General features: G+C 35.9%; 1 protein-coding gene across 1 annotated transcript in view; it reads right to left on the bottom strand.

Moving 5' to 3' along the window:
* LOC107097932 (neurocan core protein-like) overlaps nt 1-27,551 on the bottom strand; it is a 211,293-nt gene that overhangs the window by 126,199 nt on the left and 57,543 nt on the right. The gene's annotated exons all lie outside the window — the stretch shown is intronic.

Here is a 27,551-nt window from a genome sequence, read left to right as displayed (position 1 = left end):
AAAAAACATGTGCTTTTCTTTTAGCGTCTTTTGTTCCATCACTGTATTATCCTCCTGTTTGTTGATTAAAACCAAAATAAGCAGAGACCCACTGCATGTCTTTCATTATTGGCCACTGATCTAACAGACCATTATTGTACTGACAGGACAAGTCAGTGAATAGGGAAAATGTCAAACATGCTTAATAAACCTCATGTCACCACTTGATTATGCATCACAAAATCAATACCACACTCTTTTTTACCTTTAAACTATTACATCTAAGAAAAACATTTATTAGTCCAATTCCATTGATCAACGAGTTATCTTTTTGTCTGTATAGCTTAAACTTATTATATATGATCATAATGCTTAAATGCAAAATAAAAGAGGGGAATTATTGACATTGAAGAGGTAAACAGGTTATAAAACAGCTTGTTATGTATTGAAAGCCACACAGTCAAATTCAGGACACGCAAAGTCTGACCAGTGTTTTAATCTTTGTCAGGGTTTTTTGCTCCCTTATCTGCAACTTTTCCCTCTCCTGTGTAATCTAAGATTAATCAAAACGGCACTATGTCTAATTCTCCCAAAGCCTGGTGGCTATACAAGCAAGTTCAATTAGCTGACCAGTTGTAACCCGTGCTGCTCGAGGCAGCTCTGCCACTCAGAAAGGCACTTAGGAATTTGTCTAACCGAAGACCAACAGACTGCTCAGATTATCCCAGAGTTCCAAGTTTATCAACATGACCCTACTTGATTTTGGTCTTCTTGACATTAGATTTTAGTAAAAAATAATCCTAAAAAATGTCTTCCAATAATTTTATATTAAAAGTGTAACATAACCAGAAATGTGTCAAGTAGCAAAGTACAAATACTTCTTTACTGTACTTCAGTACACTTTTTAGGTATCTATACTTTACTCCATTACTTATTTTGCCTCCTACTTCTGACTTCTACTCATTACATTTTCACACAAATACCTGTACTTTCTATTCCTTACATTTTTAAAACAACCGTTACTCGTTACTCTTGGCTTCGGTTTAATGCAGAGGTTAGGGATTAGCGGACCGTGGTCCGGTGTTTAGCCGAAAAGTGCATCGCTGCAGAGATATGCATCCCCAGTCGCGGGAGCGCACCTCTTTCTGTGTACTACTGCATATCAACGAGGAAAACGGATTAAAATATGACCAATGGAGCTACTTGTTGTTATATTAATGATATAAAAACGTTTAAATAAAAAAGAATTGTGGTTATTTGGCAGATTCATTTACAAAAGCAAAGGATGTAATGAACAACATTAAATCCAAACATTTTGCCTGAGGTATGGCTGATTTATTTGTTGTAGTCTCTTGTTATTCACACAAGACAATAAACAGTGATAGCCGACGTGAGTTTTGAAACTGCAAAGGTTTGTTTTAAGCGGAAAATCAAACGTGCATCTTCATAGCACAGCGTTCACAGACCAGTGATGCATTCGCAAACGTCAGATAGCTATGGTGCATTCAGGAGCATGGGTCATTTCACACTTACAAGGAAAGAGACATAAATGGAACAGAACTTAACGCATACATTAATTTATTTATTCAGAAACAGTGTGTGCTTTCTTACAATATTGAATACTCTATAATTGTATTTCTGTTATTTGATCTGCTTGCTTTTTATTCTAAAAAATCAATAATATTACAGCAGCAAATTATCAAAGTTTTTTAAAAGTCTGTTTAAAAGCTCCAAATGAAGCTTAAGATCATACAGTGACGATTACGCTGTCATTGTTTTACAGGCAGAATTAGCATTTCCTGACCCTTGTCCTTTAGCTACTGATGGATATACAGAAATAGTCATACAAGTGTCAACTCCTCTGAGATTTAATTTTTGGCAATTTCTTTCTTTTTTTTTTATTGAGTGTATAACATGATTGCATAAATACCTAATTTTATTTCAGTGTTAAATTCTGTTTAAAGTAACAGATCATTAAAAGTGTCCTGGACCTTTACAGGTTGATGATTTTCTTTATTTGGACCCAACTGATTTTTAATTGGTTGCCTCTGGTTTAATGTTTATAAATATTTATTTCACGTCATGTGCGCCATCCAATGCAGATCATTGGCTCCATCCACATCTAGTGGAAACTAGTGTAATTGGATGAGTCATACACAACACAACTACTCATTGGTTATCTATTCATCAAATTTGTGCTGACGCCAATGAAAATTATCAGAAGTAAGCAGGTGTTCTTCAAACTGCAAACGCGAATTGTCTATGTCATTCTACAATGTCAGATTCAGAAAAAGATGTTGAAAGGTCGGACACAGGAGAGAGAGTATCGGGAGATGGAGACCAACAAGACTTCCCTCATCCTTGGCCCTATCTCAAAGAATTTTTCTAAATAGTTGAAAAATTAAGCTTTCAATTCATATAGTGGCATCTGGCTGTTTTTTTAAAGGTTACCTTATACTTTTTATACTTTAAGTATCTTTTGGAGCACATACTTTTCACTTTTACTTGAGTAAAGAGGTCAAGTTGAAACTTAAATTTTTACCAGAGTGTTTCTAAACTGCTTTATCTATACTTCTACTTAAGTAACGAATGTGGGTACTTTTGACACCACTGAACACAACTAAAATGTTAACATTGTAATGATCCTGGCACCGGTGCTGATTCTGCTTTAATTTAACACTCTGGTTCAGTCTCCACTGTTCAGTCCAGCCTTTGTTATTGAGAACCTATCCTTCTGCTTGCCAACCAACTTGTCTTTGTCCCCCGATTCTGAGCCTGCCTGATCCCTCTCTGGATTTGCCTGCCTGTCTGAGTCCAGAAACAGGATTCCGGATTGACCTCCTGTGCTTCTGAACCCTTGTGAGTACCTGAGCCTGCATGCCCCCTTTACTCTCTTTGTTCATCAGGAAATTGGACCTGGAACTGGAAATATCTGCTGGATTACCCCTCCTGTACTTCTGCTGCTTTATTGGACCCCGTTACGGAACCTGAACTAAAGCCCCTGGAAAGCCCGCACAGCCTGTTAGTTTGTCGACCGCTACACGGTCTGTCCCCGCAAACAGCGGATGCCCCAGTCCCTGAAGTATCCTGTCTGTCTCTGACTGACTCTCAGCGCCCTGGCTCCTCTTGTTATCAGGTTAGTCCTTCATCAACTCCGCAGTTCTAACCTGCCACTGCAGCCTCTAACCCGTCCCTCTGCTTCTAGGAGATTCTGGGCCATTATCGAGAACTGCACGCCCGAGAACCAGCACAGTTTAAATCCTGCTTTTACACTAAATGCTTTAAATGTCACTGACCTAGTTGAATCTTGGGTCTGAATCCTGTACATTACAAACATGACAGAGTTTTTCACCAACCTATGGTATTTTATAATAAATTGATGGAATTTGTAGTTTTCAGAGTTCAGTTGATAGATACGTTTGGAACCATCGTTAGATACCATTGGAAACACCACCAGGATAGTGGTGATGATCCAATAACATAAAAAAAAAAATAAGACTAAGGTTTTTAGCTTGAGAAATAACCAAAAAGTAACATTGAAAATATTGCCCATAAAACACATAATAGTTCAGTTTTCTTAAATGATCTTGAGGGGACAATATAAAAATGGATGATGTTTTAATTTCATAGACTGTGTTCTTAATATTGTTCAGATCTAGTAACTGTAAGTCTATGATTAAATGTTTATAGAAAATTCAATCTAAAAATATGAAGAATGGAGTGGCTCTACATGGTGATATTCATATTCTTTATCCCTACGGCCATCACGCCATCACAGAATACTACATAAGGTTCAAAACAGATTTTTTCTAAGAGCTAACGTGGCAAAAGCACTTTCTTCTGTAGGCTTCTGAGATCTAAATCAGCAACATGTTCTAAAGGGTCATGGCATGACGAGCACCAGGACAACACGACACAGCTCTGACCAAATAAAACAAACAAGAAACATGTCCAGTCAAACTACATAAGCCAAATTCAATTCTTCAGAACTTCATACAATTATATTCATTGGAACACCCTTCAGCCTTTTAGAATGAGTGAGAGTTTTTCAGGTTTCTTTAAATTTGGTCCAAATATCTAATAGCCCTCAAAGCTGAGAGAAACTCCAAGGGTAGACAGCATCAGTTTGAGCCAAAGCATGCAAACCTCTGTGGCCTTAGCAGGCTGAGACCTGATGAAAGCTGGAGCAGAGCCCTAAGCTGTTCTTTCAAACTGAAAACAACCAGTTCTCTCCCTCCTGGCCAAAGGTGAAGCCGTTTTCTAGCACTCAACTACAAGGTCTCCCTCTGTTAGGTGAAGCTTGTTTTTTCTAAAATTGTCCTTTAACTCTATATTTCTTCAAATGTTATGTAGATAATGTAATGATTCCTTTCAATTCCTTCTTGAGATGTTGATGGTCGCGGTCCGTCAAGTCACTCTCTGCTACCTCAACTACATCTGCAATCAGGTCTGAGTGGTTACACCAGCTGCAGTTCCGATTAATGTGAGTTTCTGCACCTGGGAGGAGCGCAACATATTCTTGGCTCCCCCGGTGGATAACCGCCAGATTCTTGAAAGCCATGCCTGAACAGACATCTACTGTACCAATCCATATTTTGACCTCCTGATCTTGACCTGTATAATCCCTTTTTCTACTGCCTGTCTCAAACAATCAAGCAGTCATTCAGTGATCTAAATCAGCCCAATGAAGCCCCTGGGATAAATAAACGGAACCAAACTCTGGCCCTCTGTTCAGTGCACCTTAAATACCACTGAATATTTGTCTGTCACTAACCTTGTTCTTCTCCCCACATTGATTCCAGTTTTAGTCAGTTCTGTTCTTGCTGAACTATCAGCTTTCTCTCCAGATTCTGTCCAGTCATTACAAAGGGTAAAGTAAAACGGACCAGTAACTTAAAAAAAGATGAAACAGATGAAAATCAAAACATTCATAGCTCCTCCAAGGCTCTGTTTTCAATCGACAGTTCAAAATTGGAGCTTAGAAATGTGGCACCATTAGAAGTCCTGTTTTTTTTTTGTTTTTTTTTCCCCAGAAGAGATCTTTATGTCTGAGTCAGTTGTGTTGAAGCAGAGTCAAATTAAAAATTTGCAGGACATTCTATTCTGAAGACTTGAGATCACTGATATAATGGATGCTGAATAATAACAGACACCATTCATCACCACTGTTCCTACATATAGCCCCTGAAATATATAGTTTTTCTTTTTTATATCACACGGGCAATTCCCAGCTGTGGCACAGTTAAGGTTTATCTATTTTATTCCATTTTTGCCACAGTTCACAAAAAATAAAGTGTGGTGTCAGAATGCATGTTTTGGGACAGAAACCGTTCTACTCCTGAACCTGTGTGCTATAAATGTTAACAACAATTGTTCCGTTAAGACAAAGTATCACTGTGACAAGTCTGACAAGAACATTTCCACAAAAAAATGGAAACAAAGAAGGAATGGAAATAAGGAATTATTTTTCCAATAAAAATGGCATCCCACATTTATGATTTCATCAATTTAGAGTTTCCCAGCAATGATATTGTCTTTTAGGAACTTTGATGAAATCGCTAGTCTCTCATAAAATTTTACTATACACAGTAAACTCACTTAATTTGAGTTTTGTAAATGGCCTGAAGAAACCATTTGTTGAGAAGTGGGGCTTTTTAAATACACCCAACCGAAACACAATTTGTCAAAAGCTACCAGAAACACTTTCATTGTTCTTTCAAATATATTTTTCAAATCAAATTTTTCACACAACATAATTTGTCAAAAGCTACCAGGAACACCTTCAGTGTTCTTTCAAATAAATTTTTTAAATGATAAAATCTTTAATATGTTTCACAGAAAAGAGGACACACCTTTTGGTTTTCTTCGTGGTTAGTATAATTTAGACTTATACGTGAGAAGAGTGGTGAGCACCTCAGAGAATATTTTCAGGGCTCCTCTCTCCACCATAAAAGACATTTCATCCCAGCGCTGCGTGTCCCGAGCCCGTAACATCATCAATGACCCCTCACATCCCCACCATGGACTATTCTCCCTGCTGTCCTCTGGGAAGAGACTTCAGATGATTCAAAGCAGCTCCAGGAGATTCCAAAACAGCTTCTTCCTGACTGCCATCAGAAAGCTAAACTGTTGAGAAAACTCTAATTCTGAGGTCTTCAACAGAGGGTCTGTGAATTTAACACACTATGGTGAAGTTAAATGGAGGCAGAAGATGTCTTTCAGTAATCAATGCACACATTCAGTGACACACAGGAGCTCTTTCAAGCTGGGCACCATTTCATTCACAACACATGTCCCATCAATCAGGAATCAGTATCAAAAATACTTTTATATTCCCAGGGCAAAATTACTTTCAATACATGACTCCATCTATAATAGAGCGACTATAGGACCATTTTGATATAACACAATTTAATAAAACATATATATTTAGGTGGTCCCCGCTCCATCTCGCCATCAGTTTGGGGATCCGTGGCCTAGAAAATGTTGAAGACCCCCTGCTCTAAAATTTGCCACAGGTTTGTCAGTGTGCCACACACACACTGACAATGCCAAACGAAAAGACTGCATATTTTCACAATATATATTTAATGCTCTGAACCTACATATCAATGCAGCTTTTTTTCTTCCACACTGTTTACATTTGACCACTGCTACACTTTATGGAATGGAAATGTCATGTAAGCTGTACAAAATGACATTTCATTTTGTATACAACAATAAAAGTTGTCTACGTCTAAAGTAAAGAATCCCATTTATGCTGTGATTACTAGATATTGCTTTAAACCACACAAATATAATCGAAAATAACTAGAAAGACACAAAATGGAAATAAAACCAACGAAAACTCAAAGATAAAACTTAAACAGCACTAAAACCATGATAGAATGTGTTTTTCTTCAGCATAGCCAGGAAGGCAGGTCAAGTTTTTGTACAGAATGAATGGAACTAAATAGAAAACACCTGTCAGAGCTATGTATACCACAACCTTTTGAACACTTAGTTGTGAATGTAACCAGTAAATATTAATGTGGTCTAACTGCCAACTTATATAACACAGTGAGTGCACCCAACAAAAAACAAAAACATAAGTGTAAATCTTGGGAGAAAGCAGCCTATTTAATTATTTTTTGTTAGTTCCAGTGTATAATGCAGACTCTTAATTTTTCCATTGTAGCCTCACTTGATTGAATGCATGCGAAAGCGCTACACCCAACGGGGTCAGTCTCTCCTCTCCCTAATTAAATGTCAGATTGTTCAAACTAAAAATATTCCATTTGCCCCAACTCCCTCCTAGCCACCTAGCCTCATATTACTTCCCTACAATCTGGACCACGTACAAATTTTAGGACAATTTTTTTTATCCTTCCTTTTTTCTCACTGATCTTATTGATCGGTAATTCTGCAGTTCTAACTTCACCATTTTCACATTGGGTTTTACAAAAACTTAACCCTATGGATAAAAAAGAAAGCATTTATGAGTAAATGTCTTTTTATCTCGGTTTTGTCTTTTTCAGGAACTAAACATCCTCCTGACCTCGATCCATGGTCCAAATTTTCCTCTATAGTAACCATTTAAAAAGTCACATATTCTCCTTCCTCTGCAGACTACTAAGCTTATCCTGATAGTTCTTTAAAGAGGAACTTTTTAACTTTTAAATGATAATAAATATTATAAGCAGAGGCTTATGGGAGCCGCTTGCTTATAGATAGAGATATATTGTTATAGATTATATTTAGAGAAATTGGTAACCGCGACATCACGTTGCAACATATGTTAAAGGGCCCCTAGAAGTTTATGTGTTCAACATAAAAATTTGAATTCTAAATAAATAGTTTTTCTAAAATAATTTCATCTTTTCTTGGATTGAGGAGGTGAGTGAGACACTTTGTGACAAGACAACTCACATTTAAAATACAGTAAGTAAACACAATTGCATTGTCTTATTTCAATTAATTTTCAATTATCTTATTTCAAGGGTAAACTACTCATTCCATTGGCAAATCATCTTATTTACCTACCCAATTTAATGGTAAATACACTTGTTTTAAGAAGTGTTTACTTATTTTTTTTTCTTTTTTGCAGTGAATAAGGAGCAATATTTTTTAAAGAGAAGTAAACACTTTTATTATGATATTTTAATTAAACTGAGACATTTGGGATCAGGTTTTAGTGCATTTAAAGTCATACTAAAGCTAAATGAATCAAACATGTCAACTTTAAAAAAGTTTTCATCTGACTGGCCTCATGGGTTAGCGCTGTTATAATATTTAATTTAAAACTAAGGGGAAAGTATCGGTTTTTGAAACTTAGCACTTATTAATAAAAATGTATTTTTTGTGAATTAAAGATCTTCCACAGTCAGTTTTAAATTGTGTACCTAATTCTAATTTTAAATGTATTTGGCCACTGTATGGTAATAACCATAATCATTGATCACAAAAAGAAAACATGTATAACGGAGATGCCCATGAAAAAAGTGGAAACTTCGAACCATTGAGTAATTCTTTGCTCCACAGTCAGGGCACTCAGAAGTATTTGCCTCCTTAAAAATTTTTGTCCTTTTAGTTTTTTGCCACCGTTGAAGATTTAAGAAAAAATGAAAAAAAAATCCAACTATATATACAAAGATAACCTGATAAAGAACAAAATGCAGTTTTAATCTGATCATGAATTAGAGGAGAAATTTGCAACAAATGCAATCAAGTGCTCAAGATATCCAACAAATGAAGTGCTTTACTTTCCTCTAAAGAAAATTATAAAAAAAATTACTTTGTAAAATTGTCCAGAAATAGTATGGACTGTATTTCAGTCCTGATTTTGATTTTTAAACTTAAAAAAAAAATAGTTTTAATTGATCCTGACGTAGAATTTCTGGTGTCGACCAGATTATCATCATTCAGATTAAAACCTGTGATCTTCATCTAAAAGTCACAAAATGAGACCCAGATGTGCCCCTTCTGGTCAGGTCAGAATAAGGCATACAGGTCATAAAGCACCAAAGCAGCAGGTCATCCCTGCTACCACCATGTTTTACTGCTGGGATGCCTACTTTTACTTTAAAGGTGTCTTAGTTTATATTAGATATCAGGGAACATATATTTACTGAACATTTTCCAAAAGGTCTAGGGGTCAAGATGTTTTTTGTAAATGTAAGCTAAGCCTTTTTCGCCTTTTGTTTGGTTTCTTTCCCACTGATTGCAGTCATTTTACTAGCATCTTCTTTTAGTTCTCCACCATAAATACTGTCCTTGTCTGAGGCAAGTGAGCCTTGCAGTGTTTAGATGTTGTTTGGTATGATTGTTACTCCTTTGGAGAAATATAGGTCAGCTGAGTCACCACTCTTCCTTTTTTAATCTTTTGTGAATAACGCTTTCTGGTATTCTGGTTTTCTTTACTCCTATAATTATTAAAAACACAGTGTCATATACTTTAAGACGTCAATAAATTGGTTTCTCATCATTTCTTGAGTTTCTCTATTTTGGAGCATGATGTCTATATTTGTGCAAACATAAAATCTCCTGGTTTTACCGTAGAGTTTGTCCAATGTTTCTCTGAATACACACAGAGACACACCAAAAGGCACATGAATAATTGTCATAGCTCATTTGTGTAGCCATTAGCGTTTTTAAGTTGCTCACTGTAAGAGGCTGAGTGCTTCTTCCCTGATAGCTGACATCGGCCCCCCCATCACATTTTCCTCTCCCTAAAAGCGCATAAACACACATAAATATCCACTCCTTCGCTTCTCCTGGTGGCATCGCTTAGACAAGCGTTACTTGTGTAACTCCCACCCCAGCTGATCTATATTGCTCTAGCTGACAATATCAAACAGGATTTGTGCTCTAAAATGGCCTCTGATTCAGCACTCAAGAGGAGCTCAGCCCATCAAGTGAGATGACCTGTGAAAAGAAAGTCCAAGTGGGTTTTCAAAAGCGCATTGAAAAGAGGAAATAATAGAAGTGGGAAGTAAAAAGAAAACATACAAAGACTAACGGGATCACACAGGCTACTTTTGCTTTAGAGCTTTTGTTATTTGTGCTTTAAAGAGTCTCTCTAAATGGTTTTTGCTTCATAGAGTAAATCCATTCAGGGTTTTACGAAATAGAACCAGGATCATCCTTAAACATCCAAAAAGCATCTTACAGCGTCAGCAATATCTGCCTTTTCTGGTCTTTAAGTGAACTAAAAATTTCCCATAAGATTCCCTTTAGCTTATTGGAGAGAAAACATGACTAAACACTTTCTTGCATTTGACTTGTTTAGATTTTCTAAGGACAATGCAGAGTAAAACCTGCTCTACAAAAAAACAAAAAAAACAAGAAAAACTTGAAGATCTATCAGCCTTGAGTTTAATTAAAGGTCACATCTTAAAATTTTCCATGAATATTATAATTTTTCTAAGTATCCAAGTATCGATCTGCAGTACCTTTAGAATGGTGCACACTAAAGATTAATTATTCTACCATTTAAAAAAATAGTAAATAAATATTTTTTACAAATTGTGAAAGGTCCAACATTTATACATTTCTACTTCTGGTAAGCATCACAATGTGGTGAAAGGATTCTGCACCAATAGGAGAAGTAGCTAAAGCTTTGCCATATCCTATTTGTTCTGTGAAAACTGAGAAATATCTTCTTCTTGACGTAACGTTTTTCATACATAGGTTGGACCGCTAACAATTGTCATTTGGCTCCCTTCCTACTGGCATAAAAAGCTTTTCCTTAAAAAGTGCAAAGCAGAATGAAATACTTGAAACTTCCAGTGTTGGTGTTGTATGTTGCAAGTAAGGCATTAATTCTACACTTGTTTAGTCTAATTCAACTATGCAAGAGTTAGCTCCTCCACAGAGTTTTTGTTAATCTGTGCCATTGAAGTCTGACAACTCTGCTGAAGGTTATTCCAGAGTTTCTCCCAGAATTCCAGCCTATCTGTCTCTTAAGAAAAGTGCTTTCATGTTCCAGTTGTAGGATGCAGAAGATGTTCCTGCAGCTGGATGGCTGCCGGTTCAAATCCCCGCTCAGTCATCTTGTCCTTTGGCAAGACATTTGAGTCGCATGGTTGAATTGTCGACAGTGTTCAACAGGACTGGTACTGCTTGTCTACACCACCCTTGCTTCTGTCAGTGTGCCCCAGTGCAGCTGTAGCTACCTAGTATCAGACATAATGATATTAATTTTAATTTTATTAATTTTGAATTAATGATAGGTATTTTTGTCCATAAATCCTGATAACGGTTAACGCTAGTATGTGCGTGTAAAATACATACACTAGCGCTATCTAGGGGAGTCGGGCATAGAGCTAGGAATCCTGAGTTTGTGGGTTCGAAACTCACTCCCACAGACTACCGCTCTGGCTCTCTGAGAAAGAGCCTTAACCCCAAATGCTCCCCGGGCGCCCCACAATGGCAGCCCACTGCTCCCCAAGGGGATGGGTTAAATTCAGAGGTAAATTTCTCTAATGGGAGATCAATAAAGTTCAATTATTATTTATCTGATACATATTGAATACTTAACATTTTTTCCCACTCTCTCAGCTTTGACTCTTTTTCACTTTCGAAATGTTACTTTAACTGGACCTTGTGTGGATCCAGTTAAAGATCTAGTGTGTTTAGGGGGTTGAATAAGCATCTCCCTGAAATTAGTTTTTGGAACTTGGAATTCTGAGACACAAATTGATCAACAATCCCAAACAGCTTTTTTGGACCCATAAAACACCATATTTTAAAAGTTTCACAAAAAACACAAACAAAAAGCGCACAGAAAACATGGAAGTTGAAAGATGTTTGTTGAATCGTGTAGAGCAGTGCTATAAATGATCTTTTGCAAAGGAAAGTACAGACATAGACAGTGGAGCTTCTGTTGACAAACAGTAACACAAGATGTTAATTTGAATAACAGCTTTTGTAATCGCCCCGCTGTTCCAGGTGGAATCTGAGAAAACTTCAAAGCCAGTTTTGTTCTCAAAATACTTTGGAGAAGACCAATATACTGGGTTCTTATAGTATGATGTCTCTTTGGGCCTTTGTTAATTATTCTACCACTGGACAGCTCTCATCAAGGGCAGTACTGTTGCTCCTTTCCGTCCTGCGGCTATAATTTATTAGTCCGCTTTGCATAAAATCAAAATAACAGCTTTCACATTAGAAAATCAAAAACAAGGCTAAATTACAGTAAGCTATTTAAACCTAAATAGCCTACTATAATTTAGCAGATAACGTTGCTAATTTGTTAGAAAACATCAACTTGTCAAGCTTCCAGCTAAATAGAAAAAAAGCAAAACAGCATTAATTCCTTGCTTTTGTTGAGGTCCTCCACTACTGTGTTTACTATATTTTAGATCTCTGTACTTTAGTGCTTCAGCTGATCAAATCTAAATTTTATTCCAGTTCTCAATAAAAACATTTTAAGCTTCACACTCAATCTATGACTAGTGTGAAAGTTAACTCACTTCCTTTATTTCAGTTACATTCCCTACTTTATGCAGCTCTATACATCAGAAAACAATTACAGTTATACATTTGGGAACAGAATTAAGATATTTAGAAGATAAATCTTGAAATAAGTGTTTGGCTTTTCAGCAACAGCAAAGATAAGAATGCTTCATGTTTAAATGTCCTATAAGACTGTGAAACCTTTTTTCTTTTACGGGTAGAATGTTAAACTAATTCATTCATTATTTTCATCTCAAACCTTGTCAATTTTTTTTCAGATGTTTATGGTAAATAAACACATTGTCACCCAGTGAAGTGTCTTGTTTATCTTCAGGTTAAAAATGTTTTTGGCAACGCTACTTTACACACTTTAATAAACTAGTTATGCAATTATAATAGTCATTTCTGTTTGGCAGAGGGCTCTGCTTGATTTATTGATTTTGGGATTGGAGTAGTCAAATATTCCCTGTTATGTTCTGAATATAACTGCTCTCTGTCTACACCGCATCACCCCTTCAAAACCCAACATTTTAACTATAATTCAGTTATTGTTTAATATTCTGACCAATACTTTAACACGGCCATTCATCTGGATTATTGGCAGGTCAATTTATCATCCAGACTTTTGCAGAGGAAATGTCCTTTTTTTAATGCAAAACTATTTCACTGGACACGAGGAAGCTGGTCAGGGAAAACAGCTTCTCTCTACATACACATAATAAAACTAAACAAATTCCTAAAAATGATTAAACCCTTATTTTTTCTACCTTAAGGAAGCTGTAAGACATCCTGAAATAGGAGCTGGTTTGAGCACAGTTTGATGTTATATATTAAACTTAGACAAACTTTATTGTCATTTTGTGCATACCGAACGAAATTCTGTTGCAAACATCTTACGACAAGAATGAGATTGTAGTTTAAATAAATATATTTACAATATAAAGTGTGATAGTGTTAAGATGTATCAGTGCAAGGAGATTATTTTTTTTTTTTTAACAAACATGTACGAAATAAAAGTTAGAGAAAAAAATTGTGGTTCAAAAAGTTATATACGTAATTCTAGCATGTGTACTAGAATGAAGTTATAGCCCAAAGGAGATCAAACACAATGGAGCACGGTAATAGCTGCATCAAGACAAAAAGGGAGCTTTACATATCTTTAAAAAACCTTAGTTCTAAACATCATGCAGTTTATTTGCTATATTTTATTCAAAAGAATTGAAAAATCCTTCTGATCTTTCCATCTTAACATGGCGGATCCGAAACCAAATGCAGGGTGCTTTTGTCAAAACTTTTCTAAACAGAAGACATTTTAATACAAATACTGCTATTTAAAATTTTATTTTATGGCTGCAACGTGAGCTCTGGTAAAAAAAAATCAACCTTCACCTTCATTACATTCATTCAGAAGGGTCAAAATCTTTTTAAGAAATTGCTGTTTTATAACCATACTTTTTATTGTATGGTACAGTAGAACCAAGACATTTGAAAGTAGTAATCAATGACTTTCTGTTTTCTTCTTGTATAATTATGTTTTAAAACACAGACCCATTTCAGGCAAAAGATGATCTGCAGGTAAGACTTATGTTTGTTACTTATTTTACGTTTTGGAGTGACTTCCAGAAAACAATTATTCGTCTACTCTTGAACAGAGAGATAATTAAATGTGTAAAACAAACGGTAGTAAGATAAATATGAATGAAAGAGTATCAGAGTTTGGTAATGGGAGGAAAATCTGTCTGGTAAGAGACATGCAGTTTGTTTTTCAGCTTGGAATAACATGAGAGAAGAAACTCAGTCACCCAGTCCTCTCACACATCTTTACCAGAGGTTTCTAAAACATTTTAAACAGAAGTTTGAAAAAGTAAAAATGAATCTATCATGTTTACAAGTCATGTCAACATTTCTCATACTTTTTACTGTAAAGATTTTAAGGGAACTTTGAAAATAGAGATTAGCAAACAAATGTAAAATGTATAGGCAACTAAAAAATGGTGGAAAAATGGATTTTGAGAGGTATGTGTTGCAGAGAAATTGAAATGATGTGATGCAGAAAATATGCCAAGGGGGGATGATTCAGAGAGAGGAGATTCACTGTTGTGATCCAAGAGGTATTTAAAGTGACGTTGTGATACACAAAAAAAAAAAAACACACTGATCATAAAAAAGCAGGTATCATGCTCCACTCCTCAGCGTCATTCCCTTTACTTATCCCTCTTGTGGAACACGGTGCTGATCTTTTTTTTTAACCACACACAGACGTGTCTTTTCATCTCCAGCACAAAGGTCAAGATAACTCACATAGACAAGTGGATTAGGTGGCAGCCCTAAACGATACAGGATAGTTTCTAATTTCAACCAAAAACTGGCCGAATGTCTGTTAATATTTGATCTAAAGTGGTGGGTAGTTAGCCAGATTCTACCAGAACAAACATATCATGCTGCATGTTAATTAGCAGTAAATGTATCTTCCCCATTCCCTTTCTCCCTGCTACTTAATTCGGTAAAGTATTAATTATGCTTTTCAGACTTCTATAAATTAAATGCCTGAATTGTTTTCTTCTTAAGTCAGAATTTTTCTCCAAAGGAATGTGTTTAAAATATTTTTTTTCACCAATCCAGATGAATTCATAAGAAAATAGACTCCGACTGCTCCGTCTAAAGTCTGTATTTGGATGTGTTAGTCTCCACACTCTGCATTTTTATAGCTAACCTTTCCATCTTCTTTCTTCTTTTCTTTTGTTTTCCTGCCACTTTGAGGGAACAACGCCCACATGAGCTGACTGGTTCAGTGGATGAGCTGAATGGGTGTTTGACAGAGCGCATCAATGTTGCTATGCTGAAAAATGCTTAATATGATCAGAAATACTATAAAACATTTTATAGAAATTCAGTTCACTCACATCGGTCTGAAGGTAAGATAAAGCAATCAAATTTAGAGGAAAAAATACTTCACTAAGTAGACTATTGAGTTTAAATAGCTGGGTTTGTCCACTCTGACATGTTTTGTGAATTGGCGGTTTATAAATGAACTGAAATGAAAAATGTAATTGAACTGAATCAAATTGTTCTGCAGAAAAGTTTTAACACACTGAAAAACATTTACTTGAGTAGTGGGGTCATCCTTTATCAAGCGAGCACAATAAAGAGTGTTTTACTTATTTATTTAAAAAAAAAATCTACATGCTAATCCCACCTCATTCTAAGGCTTGCTTTGAGTTTCACTTGTTGTGTTTTGCAAGGACAACTTATCGGTAAATTTTCGGTTTTTACTTTTTTCTTCCATATCATGTTCTTAAAGACCCTCAAAGGAACAATTACAAGTTTACATATTGTTCTGTAACCACTAACGTCTGTATAATCTTTTTGCCAGTAAGGATTAAGGAGAAATTGATGCCAGTAACCGTCAAATGAACTAGTAAATATTGGAGCAGGATTTATTGATATGTTGAAAAATCATATCTATTTTCTTGATTTTTTTTCTTCCTTCTCACACCTTTTTACTTCATTGTTCAATGTTTATTCTCAATTAACCTTTGATGCTTTAAATGTAACTTAATTGAATTTATGTTGATTTCTTAATAATCAACATAAATAGAGAGAAATCATTTCTTAGAGAGAAATATGTAGTTTATTAACATAGAAAAACAGAGGTGTAAAGTAACAAAGTAAACTTTGTTATTTTACTTAAATAGAAATGTTGTCTATCTTTACTTAACTGTTTACTTGCGCTCCTTATATATATATATATATATATATATATATTATATATAAATATATATATATATTTTTTTTTTTTTGCAGTTATCTTCTATTTTTTTTATAGACTCGTTAGTTTGGTTTCATTTAAGCTGATTTTTATTATGGCCTGTTGGTATTAAAAAAATAAATAAATAAAAACGATCAAAATAATTTCATATAGTTCAATAGTTTCATCCAGAAAAAATTTTTTATTTGTGGTTGCCCCAACTTGTTGTTCATCACATACCAAAATAAATAGTTTTTTTAAGATAATGCAGAGTTTAATTTCATACAGTTACTATAAGGCATAAGACTAATAAAATCTAGTACAAAAAAGTTATCATCCAGAATTGTAGAAAAATGTTCCTTTAATAGGGTAGTGCAGTTAAGCTTCTGTCCTTAACATTTTTTCATGCATTACTATTTATTTTATATTTTGAGTAGTTTCTAAAAGGGTACTTTTACACTTTTACTTGAGTAAAAAGCTTAAGTTGATACTCTAACTTCTATAAAAGTGTTTTCAAACAGTATGATTTATACTTCTATTTGAGTAATAAAAACTTAATACTTTTGAAACCTAAATAGAAAAATGACAGGCTTAATACTTGTACTCTATACTTAAAAACATTGTACTGGAGCATGAATGTTGTAAGCAGGTCTTTCAATTACCTTGTTTTTATGAGAGTAAACATCTTCCTGCAGGTTGCCAGATAAAGTACTCTGTTTACCATCATAGTTTCCATCCCTCTGCAAAATATTCAACTAAAACATATTAAGGTGTCGATGCAAAGCAGAAGGCAAAGAAAGAGTTTGGCTACTGGCCTATTCATTTCAATAGGATTTCAGCACATCACAGATATCATTCTTTGTCCTCCCTCGATATTTTTTTCTTTGGTTTGGTTCCTGCAGATGCTTTTCTGAAGAGGAATCTTGACAGGCTTAAAGTTGACCCATCCAATACGTCCGTCTGCAAGTAAAGCAACAGAAAGTGATGGAGGGAATCGACTGCACCCACTTCCAGTCCCCTCCTTTTGCCTATGTGCCAGCTGAATATTTGTTGCAGCAGAAGCATGTGAAGGTCATAAATCATGGCAGACGAGCTGTCTGACAGGAGCCTGTCACCATTAGTTGATCACTGTGTTAAGAAATGACAGCTGATGCAACCAAAACAATTGGACTGTGGCAGTTTGAGTGTAAGGATTATATAGGCCTGATAGCTTGCTGTGAAGTGGAGAATATATATTTCCCCTGTAACTGTGAACATTTTATCAAAGGTAATCTAACCTTTAATTAAAGAATAATGACAAAGCTTTCTTTAAACAACATGTATTTTTGTGTGTTTTTTTTTTATTCAGTCAAAACATGTCAAATGGGAAAGGCTCAAAAAATGTTACTACAAGGTACTAAATGTAAAAAAGCTCATCTTCTCAAGATGGTTAACAGAAAAAAACTAAAAGGAACTTCATATAGTGCTACAAAAAATGTAAAAGCTATTTATATCCCTTAAACATTTTCACAATTTTATGTTACAATCACAAACATTTTAATATATTTATTATAGATTTATTATTGATAGATCCAATACAGTGAAGCAACAATAAGCCTCAGTAACCTATGATAAAGAACATGGCAGAGGGTCGTAAGAAAAAAAGTGTCCATGAAGTGTCAGACGTGTTTAATAGGCGTTCCCTCTCGGGACGTGGGTACAGGGATGTGCACATCTTTGTGAAAATCCACCACATTACATCCATTCTTAGCCAGCTTCAAGCATCTACTGTTATGGTTGCTAGGCGACAAAGCGTATAGGATTTGAATGCCAGAGAAGGCTGGACATGTTAGAATCCATAGTATAACTCTCCCTGCCTCCTTATTTTCACTGACTTCAAAGGACCTAGTCCAGGTAGACCAGGTCCTTGGAAGATGCAACCTCTGAAATTGAACACAGCCAATCTCTGCATCTGCTTGGCTCCACAGAATTGATGTCATTTCTTTCACTGCTGTGTTAGCCGCCTCTTCGCTAGGTTTATCGCCATTGTCTTTTTTTACAGTCCTTCTAAATGGATGGCTGGAGTCATGGGAATACACAAACACTGCAGTGTCTTAAAGTGATTTAGTGAATGATTGAAACAGTAAATATTCGGTTTATCTCCCAGGTCAACTTCAAAGTATTAAAATTGACCAAAAGACTCTTCACTAAAATGTTATAGTATTATGATATTACCATATTTGTTTTTAAATAATAATGTAACCTAGAAAATGATCAGAAAAACCATAACTAGATTATATTTTGTTGATCAATAGAGAGTCAAATGGTGAATAAGCTGTAGCCTATCCCACATGGCTGAGTGTTTAACATCATCCCTGAGCTTTGGGAATAAACCTGAAGCTCAATGCTTTTACTTTTTTTTTTCATGTAATCACAGAGACATTATTATTAAATTCAAAGAACCAGCTAGACAACACTGTTTGGATGTGATATGTGACACAATGTAGATTAAACTAAGATTAAAGTATCATCTGACAAAATTCTTTTCAGCCTGAAATGTTTTCTCTCTAGAAGTTAGTTTGCTTACCATGATGACAAATATCCTTTATGTTGTGTAAAGAATTTTTTGCTGGAACTGAAGCAAACACAGCTTCACAATCACAAAATCTCCTCATTTTGGCCTGCAGAACATCTAAAGTCGGTGCTTTCTGACTATACTTTTTTTCCATATGTATTGTTAGGATAATTATCATTGATGATGTGTAAGTTTGTAACAACTTAATATTAGCTGCCTCTTGGATGTCAGAACTGATGTTTTCTACAATAGTTATATAATTAAAACAGTTCCCCTGTCCAGATATACAGTTATAATCTTCATTCTGTACGTGGCAAATATTTGGGAATGGAATGAGAGCGGTGTCCTTCAGCTAAGGACGAAGTGTAATATTTTGATAAGGCTGGAGCCATGGGTGTCTACTCATCTGCTAATGTGTATGACGTAAAATGTGATGATGTGGCAGACTGGAGATGTATAAAATGCCTTTTTAACTGTTAATTGGGTTCACTTCCTAAGAGGTGAGTCCAGAGGTGAGCAGCTGCCTTCTGTAAACTCTAAGCTACTTCTCTGATCTGAGTAAGATTAAGTATATCAAAATCTGTTGTTATATCAAAATCTGTTGTCACGTCTCCTGGTTTTTTAATACATATAAGTGATGAAGTGTTATTTAATGTTTGTCCCAAATGATCTCTTTTCAGGAAAAAACCGGAGAGATAGAGCTTCAAGGTGCAGACACAGAGTGCCTATCTTTAACAGTATTTAGGAGCAGGGACTGGGAGTTCCAAGCAACTTCAACAGATGTGATAATTTTCCTACTAACACATCCATGCAAGGTTTCAATCATCTGAATAAATGTAAAATTGAGAATTTTTTTCCCATTACCAACTTTTAGGATAAGAGCTAAGCTCTTTCACACATGAGGGCCCAGTGCCCTCTTCCACGTGTTTGCTGTATTCTCTATGACTTCCATGTAAACTGCAAATGGGACTGCTCAAAGCTTTCTTTTAGAGAAAAGATGTATTTCTTTAAGAAACTGATTTTCTATCTGAAACTCTTCCATGAAGTTTAGATTTGTATACAGACCATTTATTATCCTCCCGCCTGAGGTGTGTGTCTCTGCAAATTTTCTTTATCACTGTCCCTTTGTATTCCTGTTGTATTCCTCTGGTTTTGTAAATCTATCAAATTACACACAATAGATTATATTCACTAATTAGGTGACGCATAATTAAAATTGAAGTTGAAGTTGCCTATCCATATAGAGTATGTTACAAAGGTGCTTATTTCCTGCCTTAAATTAAAAGACAGAATATAGAAAAGTAAAGTCTGCTCATTTGATCATTTAATAATGCACAGGACAGACTCCCAGATGATGTAAGATATCAGTATTAGGTATCTAGGACTTTTTGGCACAATCATTACTGAATTCGAATTCATATTTAGTTTTTCTCTAAGCACTTTCCATCGTTGTCTGTCTGCAGGCAGGGAGGTAATAATAAAGAAGGATATATTATTTATTAACAGCTCCTACAAGAAGCAAAAACAAAAGAATAGGTTGTGAATCATTTGGTAATTCAAAATTGATCCCCCGTTTTACATGACTGAAAATAGATTTAAATAGAGAAATATCTTTAGCAGCAACGTTGAAAAGTGATTAGTAAATGCCCATAATAAATTTACACTTTGATATTCTAAAAAGTAGTACTTTTCTTCTCTCAGTTATGAGAAAACTATTTAAAATCAACTTTTTTAAGAAGCCAGGTGGAAAACTGCTGTCCTGAACTGTAAGGCTAGTATTTTTCTACTTCATCTTGTTTCATAAAACGTCTGGCCTCCTCATTTCACCAGATCATAATTATAATTAGCATAATTTATGCTGCCCTGATGCACAACTATCCCTTATTGTGTTGAAAGAGGACATTTCTCCAGTGCAGTCATATTCTGTTCTCATGCTGCCTCTTTTGTTTACTCCTCCCTTTTGTGGGTTGCCTTGTTTACAAATTCTACTTTTATTTTTCATGATTTCTTTGTTATGTTTGTTATCTTGTTTTGAGTTTTTCAAATTGACCATTGTAATTAGATTCCCTGTTCCTCTCCTTCTCGGATCCTGTGTAAGTAATGTAGTATGTTTAGTATATGTAGGCAAGTTGACAATACATACTAGAGGGTTTTCCAAGTGTTTTAAAGTTCATACTAACAGTGTTACCTTTGTTACAGTTAGATCAGTTTGTTTGTGTTTTTATTACTACAGTTACACATCAGAGACTGCATCACAGGCCATGCCATGGAGACGTTTCTGCATGTGACAGGCATGGAAAGGAATGTGGACCTTCCACTTGTGGTAGTTTGCTCCGTATCGTGTAGCAAATCTTCCCTAGAAACAAATTGCCTGTACATAAGTACAAAATGTTACGTAAGGAGGACACACATGGTGTCTACTCTGTGCAATCATTGCCTTCTACAGAGCCAAAAAAGTTCACTAGCATATAAACCCAGGCATACACTGTATGAGCTTTTTTTTCTTTTCAGGCCAATTCTCCAATCATGTGAGAATTTATTGGATGTGGCAGAGTTTCAGCCTTGTGGTGTGTCCTGTGTTTTGTAGTGTACAGGGGGTACGGGAGGCGATTAGCATCTCACGACCACCTCCCGAATCCTAAAGTTGGGAGAAATAAAAAATGTTTTAAATTTAGTCGGCCCTCTTGAGTTGTTCGTGGGTTAATCCTGCTGTTGAAGCAGAGCTACGAGCCGATTTACCAGAACCTCGTGCACAGTTGCAAACAAGGGAGACATTCTTCATTCAGATTGAAGCATCAGACGGGTGGTTTTTGGATGTACGGTACAGTGTGAGCAAGAACATTGCATCCGAGCATCGGGCCGTAAAGTTTAAGAACATACATAGTGAACTGTGAACTTAGAAACCCTGCAGTTTTGTCATACAGTTTGAGGAGTAGCTGAGAACAACCATTGGAAATATCGTACAGTTTATGCACAGCTTATATCTGACCCAGAAAATGCCACTGTGGCTTGAAGTTAATATTTACTCTGTGATAAAGTCTGGGTGGAGTTTACCAAAGAGCAAGTTGGTTAGCATTTTGAATTATTGGACATAGACAAATGTTTTCCTAATGATTAATGATGAACAATTCTGCTTATTTTATAAACTAAGTTATTGACTAGTGGTGAAGACATCTTGCCGGTTCAAAACATCCAGCTTCAAAGGTACGCGGGTTAATAATACCTGGTAATTGAACAACTTGTAAGTTATAATCATGTAACAAAAAATAATAACCTGGTTTTAACAAACAACTGTTTAAGCTGCATATTAATGTTGTTCAACAAATATTCTTGTCTGAAAATTCAGACACAGTCTGGAAATAGTAAATCTGAACTGTCTCCTACCAGTGTAGGGGAGAAAGCAAATCTTACCCATAACATCCCTGGAGCCCATATGTGACCAAGATTTAAATAACAAGATCTACTGGTTATTTCGTGAGCTTTTAATTACCGTGGTCGTTTATTTTTTGACCGCAACAGAATCTTAGTAATATATTTCACCAAACTGCAGACAAAATACCACATTCAGCTGAAAACAAAACTGACTAATATATTGCTGTCTGCTGATGCATGGGTAGAGGCCAGGTCCTGCAAATCTATTAATACAGTATACATAAACTTATAAGTTATTCCAAGTTGGGTCCCACAGATTTAAGTTAAGAATAATGAACAGGATAACCATGCAGTTGCTAAAATGAGAAGGGTCACCTCTTCGAAAGATGTGGAGTTAAAGGGAAAATAAATTCTCAGTCTGAATCAGTTGATATTTTTCACTGTAAAACAAATTAGGTGGGTGGTGTATTGATGATCTGTCGGTGTTGGCAGGCAGCAACAGCCCTTTACAAAGACTACATAACAAAAAAACAACAATCTGCACAACGTAGAGATTAAGACTTTGTTTCTGAATTGATGAACATTTAAATATTAATAGAGTTTGATAAATAAATAATGATATTACATTTGGCTCTAGGCTATTCTCTTGTTTTCATTTTTTTTATTATGGTGTTTTTCTTGGTTAGCTAAATCTAAGAAAGAATCATGTGTCTGAAACTGCATTTACACTATGCACAGCGCTTGGCAAAATAATAATCCAATATTTCCAGTTAAATATTTCATCAACTTGCAAACTCAAACTTCAATAAATGATATTTATGATTCTGCATAATGTAGAGCATAATCAGGTAGATTAGTCAATTCAATTTAATAACAGCTACAGGACTTTAGGGTGAACAGAACTGTGCAAATATAGATGTGCATTAGTACAGTTTTCTTTTGGTAAAGTAGATTAAGCACAATCAGTTAAGTACACATATTTTCTAGTTTTTTGCTTTTTTGTAAGTATTTTTTTTTGGACTGAATTGATCAATAAAAAGTGCTTAATATTGTGGTCTTGCTAGAATGGGAATATCAACTGCAGCATTTTGCTGCTTCTAAAAATACTTCCTCCACATCTCCACTGTATTGTATATATCTTCATCTATTGAAAGCTGACCATCTTTCTCTTCCCTGTGCATGATGCTGCACCCTCCATGTTTATCTGTAAGTGTAAAAGAAAAGGCAGTACAGCTAAAAATAAAAGAAAGAAACTGCTTTTCTGGCTATGCAAGACTGCTTCTATTGATTTTAATACAGCTTTTAATTCAATAGTGCTCCATATGTTTCTCAAGGAAGTAAAGGTGTTGAGGTGTTTAGTTGATGATGAATCCATTCTTTATTAAAGAGTGTCTTTTAGGGCTCTATGCAACGACTGTTTTGCATATCTATTAATCGGTTAATTCTTTTTTTTTTTTTTCGATTATTAATTTAAAAAATAATCCTCAAAGAAGAATTTTTACAAAATTAAACCAGGTGAAACTCAAAGTTTTCCACTTGAGTAGTTTTGGATAGTGGAGATTGACAGTGTTACGTTCAAAATTGTAGGTTCATGATAAAAAGAAACTGAGTCCACACAGAATAGGGATGTTGTTAACCTCTGCAGTAGGGGAGAGAAGCTGCTGGCTCAGAAAACAGCACCCTCTATCTCAGATCCCTTCACAGCAAAGCCTTTTATTAACAGTTTACAACATAATAGGGCGGGTCTTAAACAGAAAACCCAGTAATGATTGAATCACAGCAAGATGCAACCGTGTGACTTTGCCTCATGACCTAATGATTGAATCACAGGATAGCAGGATGCAGGTCACAAAAGTCTACGACCCTCCTGATTGAATCACAGCACAGAAATGTAGCATAATTTTAAAATCATAACTCTAACAGACAGACACATTTTTTTTTTCTGTCAGCTAGAGGGATGTTTTACAGTCTCTATACTCCAGTTAACGATTAATCGATTACTAAGCTTACGATTAATTAGATAATTGACTTATGTGATTAATTGCTGCAGCCCTAGTATCACTCTTTTCTGTCCAATAAGTCAAAGTAAATTAAACTAAACTTACTCTTCTTTGAACAGAGCATTCAGCAGTGCTGGTGTTCCCCAGGGCTGAATCAGGTAACCCTTTTTATCAAGGGATGTGGGAACTCTCACATAACTGAATATTACAGTATTTATATTATATAAGATTCTCATACACAGACTGTTTAACACTGACTTCACTCTTCAAATACAATTAAGGTTGATTTATACTCAGAAACCAGGTCGTCTGCGTGTTTGTTGCAGTGAATGTAAAAGTGCCCCTGCCACAGACACTCTGGTGCACCTCTCCAAAATTGTAGATAACCGCAGACAGTGCCGCAGACAGGAGGCATCTGATTGGTCAAATCTACATCTGCTCTACTCTATGCGTGTTTCCTGCTTGGTACCTTAATGACTTGTTTTGTTTGTATGACCGCCATTGTGGAAAACGACTTGTGAAGTTGGACCAGCTAGAAGAGCGAGGTGCGCGAGAAGGCTGGGACCATTTTTCCACCTTCGATCCCCGCTCTTTTTCGTCCTCATGTCCCTCTGTTGTTGCACAAACTTGCCCCCACTTCTTCACCGCCTAGACGCACAGCTAGTTCGTGATTCTTGCTACACTTGTGATTAAACTCTTGCGTTGTAGTGTGGAATAACATAGTGCAGACCACGCTTCAATATTGGGCAAAAATCAAAAATATCTATGACAAGTTCAATGTAACACACGGCTGTGGGGAGTATACCCAGGCCTTTAGTTCCCTCAGATCCCCTCTGACCCCAACTGCATCCTCCTGTCCCCTCCTCCACCTCCGTCTTAGTGACAGATATTAACCGTCTCACAGCAGCTCTCCTGCTCCCTGAGCTGATTCAAACCAGGCTTTGCCAGGCGGCTCCTCAAGCTTCTAGCATGACTAATTTTGCACATTCTGCTGTGTTATAGTACATTTATCTTGTGTGACAAGCTGGTAACATTTTAAAATTTATAAGCATGGTACACAAGCAGTGGAATAGTGATGCAGAGAGTGCCAGCACACAATTATCAACACAAACACACACAAACGTTCAAAAAGCTTACCCCCCTAATCTGCCCCCTGCACTCACATCCCACCCTTTTTCCAATTCTGCACTGTCAAGCAAGGTGTCTGAGGGTGAGCTTAAGTGCCAGCCCTCCCAATGGTCCTCTACCTCTCTGACCTTTTTATTTTAGCTCAAAAAAATAAAGGTGCAAAATCCATGAAGGTAGGAGGGAATAAAGGGGAAATCAGGAGGTCCTAATTTAGTGAATTTTGTACACTGTAAAAATCATCTAGAAATAAGTAAAAGTACAACTCTTAAATTAAATGTATTTACCATTAATATGAGTAAGTAAATAAGATGATTTGCTAATGAAATTGGTATTTTTTTCCACTAAAATAAGATAATTAGATAATATGCACTTGAAATAAGACAAAGAAATATTTTTTTCTTATTTTAAATGTAAATTGTCTTGTTCCATTGGCAAAGTGTCTCACTTACCTCCTTAATGAAAAATCTAAATAAATTATTTATTTAGATTTCCATTTTTTGCAGAGTAGCAAGTGAATTTTGATTTGTCTTACACACATACAGTACATAGACACAAAAAAGCTGATTGGATTTTAATTGTCTCTGTAAACATGAGCACTGATTTACATGTATTTATTGATGAACTTCTGATGAAACTCAATCAAAAGTAGAAAAACTACAATAGACTTTTGACTTTAGACTTAAGACAGGGCTGCTTAGTGGCACAGTGGGTAGCACAGCAAGAAGGTTTTGATCGAGTCTTTCTGCATGGAGTTTGCATGTTTTCCCTGAGCATTTCTCAGGGAAAACATGGGTACTCCGGCTTCCTCCCACAGTCCAAAAACTTGACTGTTAGGTTAATTGGCTTCTCTAGATTCTACTTAGGTGTGTGTGTGAATGGTTGTTTGGACTATTTCTCTGTGTTGCCCTGCGATGGACTGGCGACCTGTCCAGGGTGTACCCCGCCTAGCGTGTCAGATAATGGATGGATGGACTTTAGACAGATTTTATTTTTTTTCATTTTGTTTACACAAGTGTAAAACAAAAAGAAATGTCTTTTGGAAACAGCTCACTGGACAGTATCATCTTTTTAAAAGTGCAGCCTTGAAAAATAGTAAAAATGACTGTAAATTTAGAGTTCTAACATTTTTTTGTTTGTTTGTTTTAGAGAGAGAAGCAGATGGTCAGAAAAGATGCCAATGTGGTACATTTACACAGACACATATAGCTACACACAGATATCCATCAGCAGTATGTAGGCAGGGTACGGAAAGGCCAAAGAATGACTGACGGATGTGCATACTTTCTCCAACCTCCATTCCCCGCAGAGGCCCCTGGAGCAGATAGATAAAACTGCCGAACAGACAGATCGGGAGGCAGCTGGGGCAAATAGATCCTCGGTACAGATTGACAAATGACTCAGAGTTTCACACGATTCTTTGTACCAATGCCCCGGCCCTTGTTTCTCTGCCACACTGTCCTCCGCTCATCGCCATCAGCGGATTAAAAAGGTCACTCAGACAGACAGGCAAACAGGCAAAATGTCAAGACTCTCACCAATGTTTCGATGCCTTGATGACGCATAATTACATGATTAACATCCTAAGTTACAGTTTCACCAGCAGAATCAGAGGAAAGTTTAATCAGATTTCCCCCATTTGAATTGGATATAAATATACCTGAGGTTTAATCAAACCAAAAACACTCTTCTGGTTTTTAAACATGGCTTAAAAGATAAATTTAAACTCTGTAGATCCAATTCCATTTCATCTTCACATATCATCTTTTTTGCCTCTTCTTAGATACTTAGAGGGGTGATTAAAATTGGAATTTAGTGGGGCAGTCTATAAGGAAAACATCAGCATATCTAAGGAGGTCTAATGCATCACGTTTAGGTGGGTTTAATCCAGCAAATCGTACTAAAATTTGTGATACCAAATACATTGTTACCTTGGAAGTAAATCACCCTTGTTTTGTTTTTTACTCTCAGTTGTTTTGCATTTGTCAAAATGATCTTTAATTGTGCTGTTATATCAAGAGGCAATTATGTAATTTAGTAAAAAAAAAAAAAAATCATTTCACTCTAAAAGCATTTTTCTCCATTAGGTTTGTACAGTGAAGGAGGTTAAATAAGAAACCATCAGCAAATTTTGAAGCTGTGAACCTTATTGATGGTTATCTCAAAAATTAGCAGGAAATGAAAGCTCTTCAATTATAAAAGGAATAATATTAGGGGAAAACTCTAGGGATGGCATCAACCAGTGATGCCATCATTTTTACTGAAGCTGATTTCCCCCATGGCACAAGCAGCAGGTTATATGGTTGTGCTTGAAAGTTTACACTGCCTTCCATCAAAG

This window comes from Cyprinodon variegatus, unplaced genomic scaffold, assembly GCF_000732505.1.
Source record: "Cyprinodon variegatus isolate N-32 unplaced genomic scaffold, C_variegatus-1.0 Scaffold735, whole genome shotgun sequence".
Classification (NCBI taxonomy): Eukaryota; Metazoa; Chordata; class Actinopteri; order Cyprinodontiformes; family Cyprinodontidae; genus Cyprinodon; species Cyprinodon variegatus.
The sequence above is the reverse complement of the archived record's forward strand: the minus strand, read 5'-3'. Positions and strand labels throughout refer to the sequence as shown.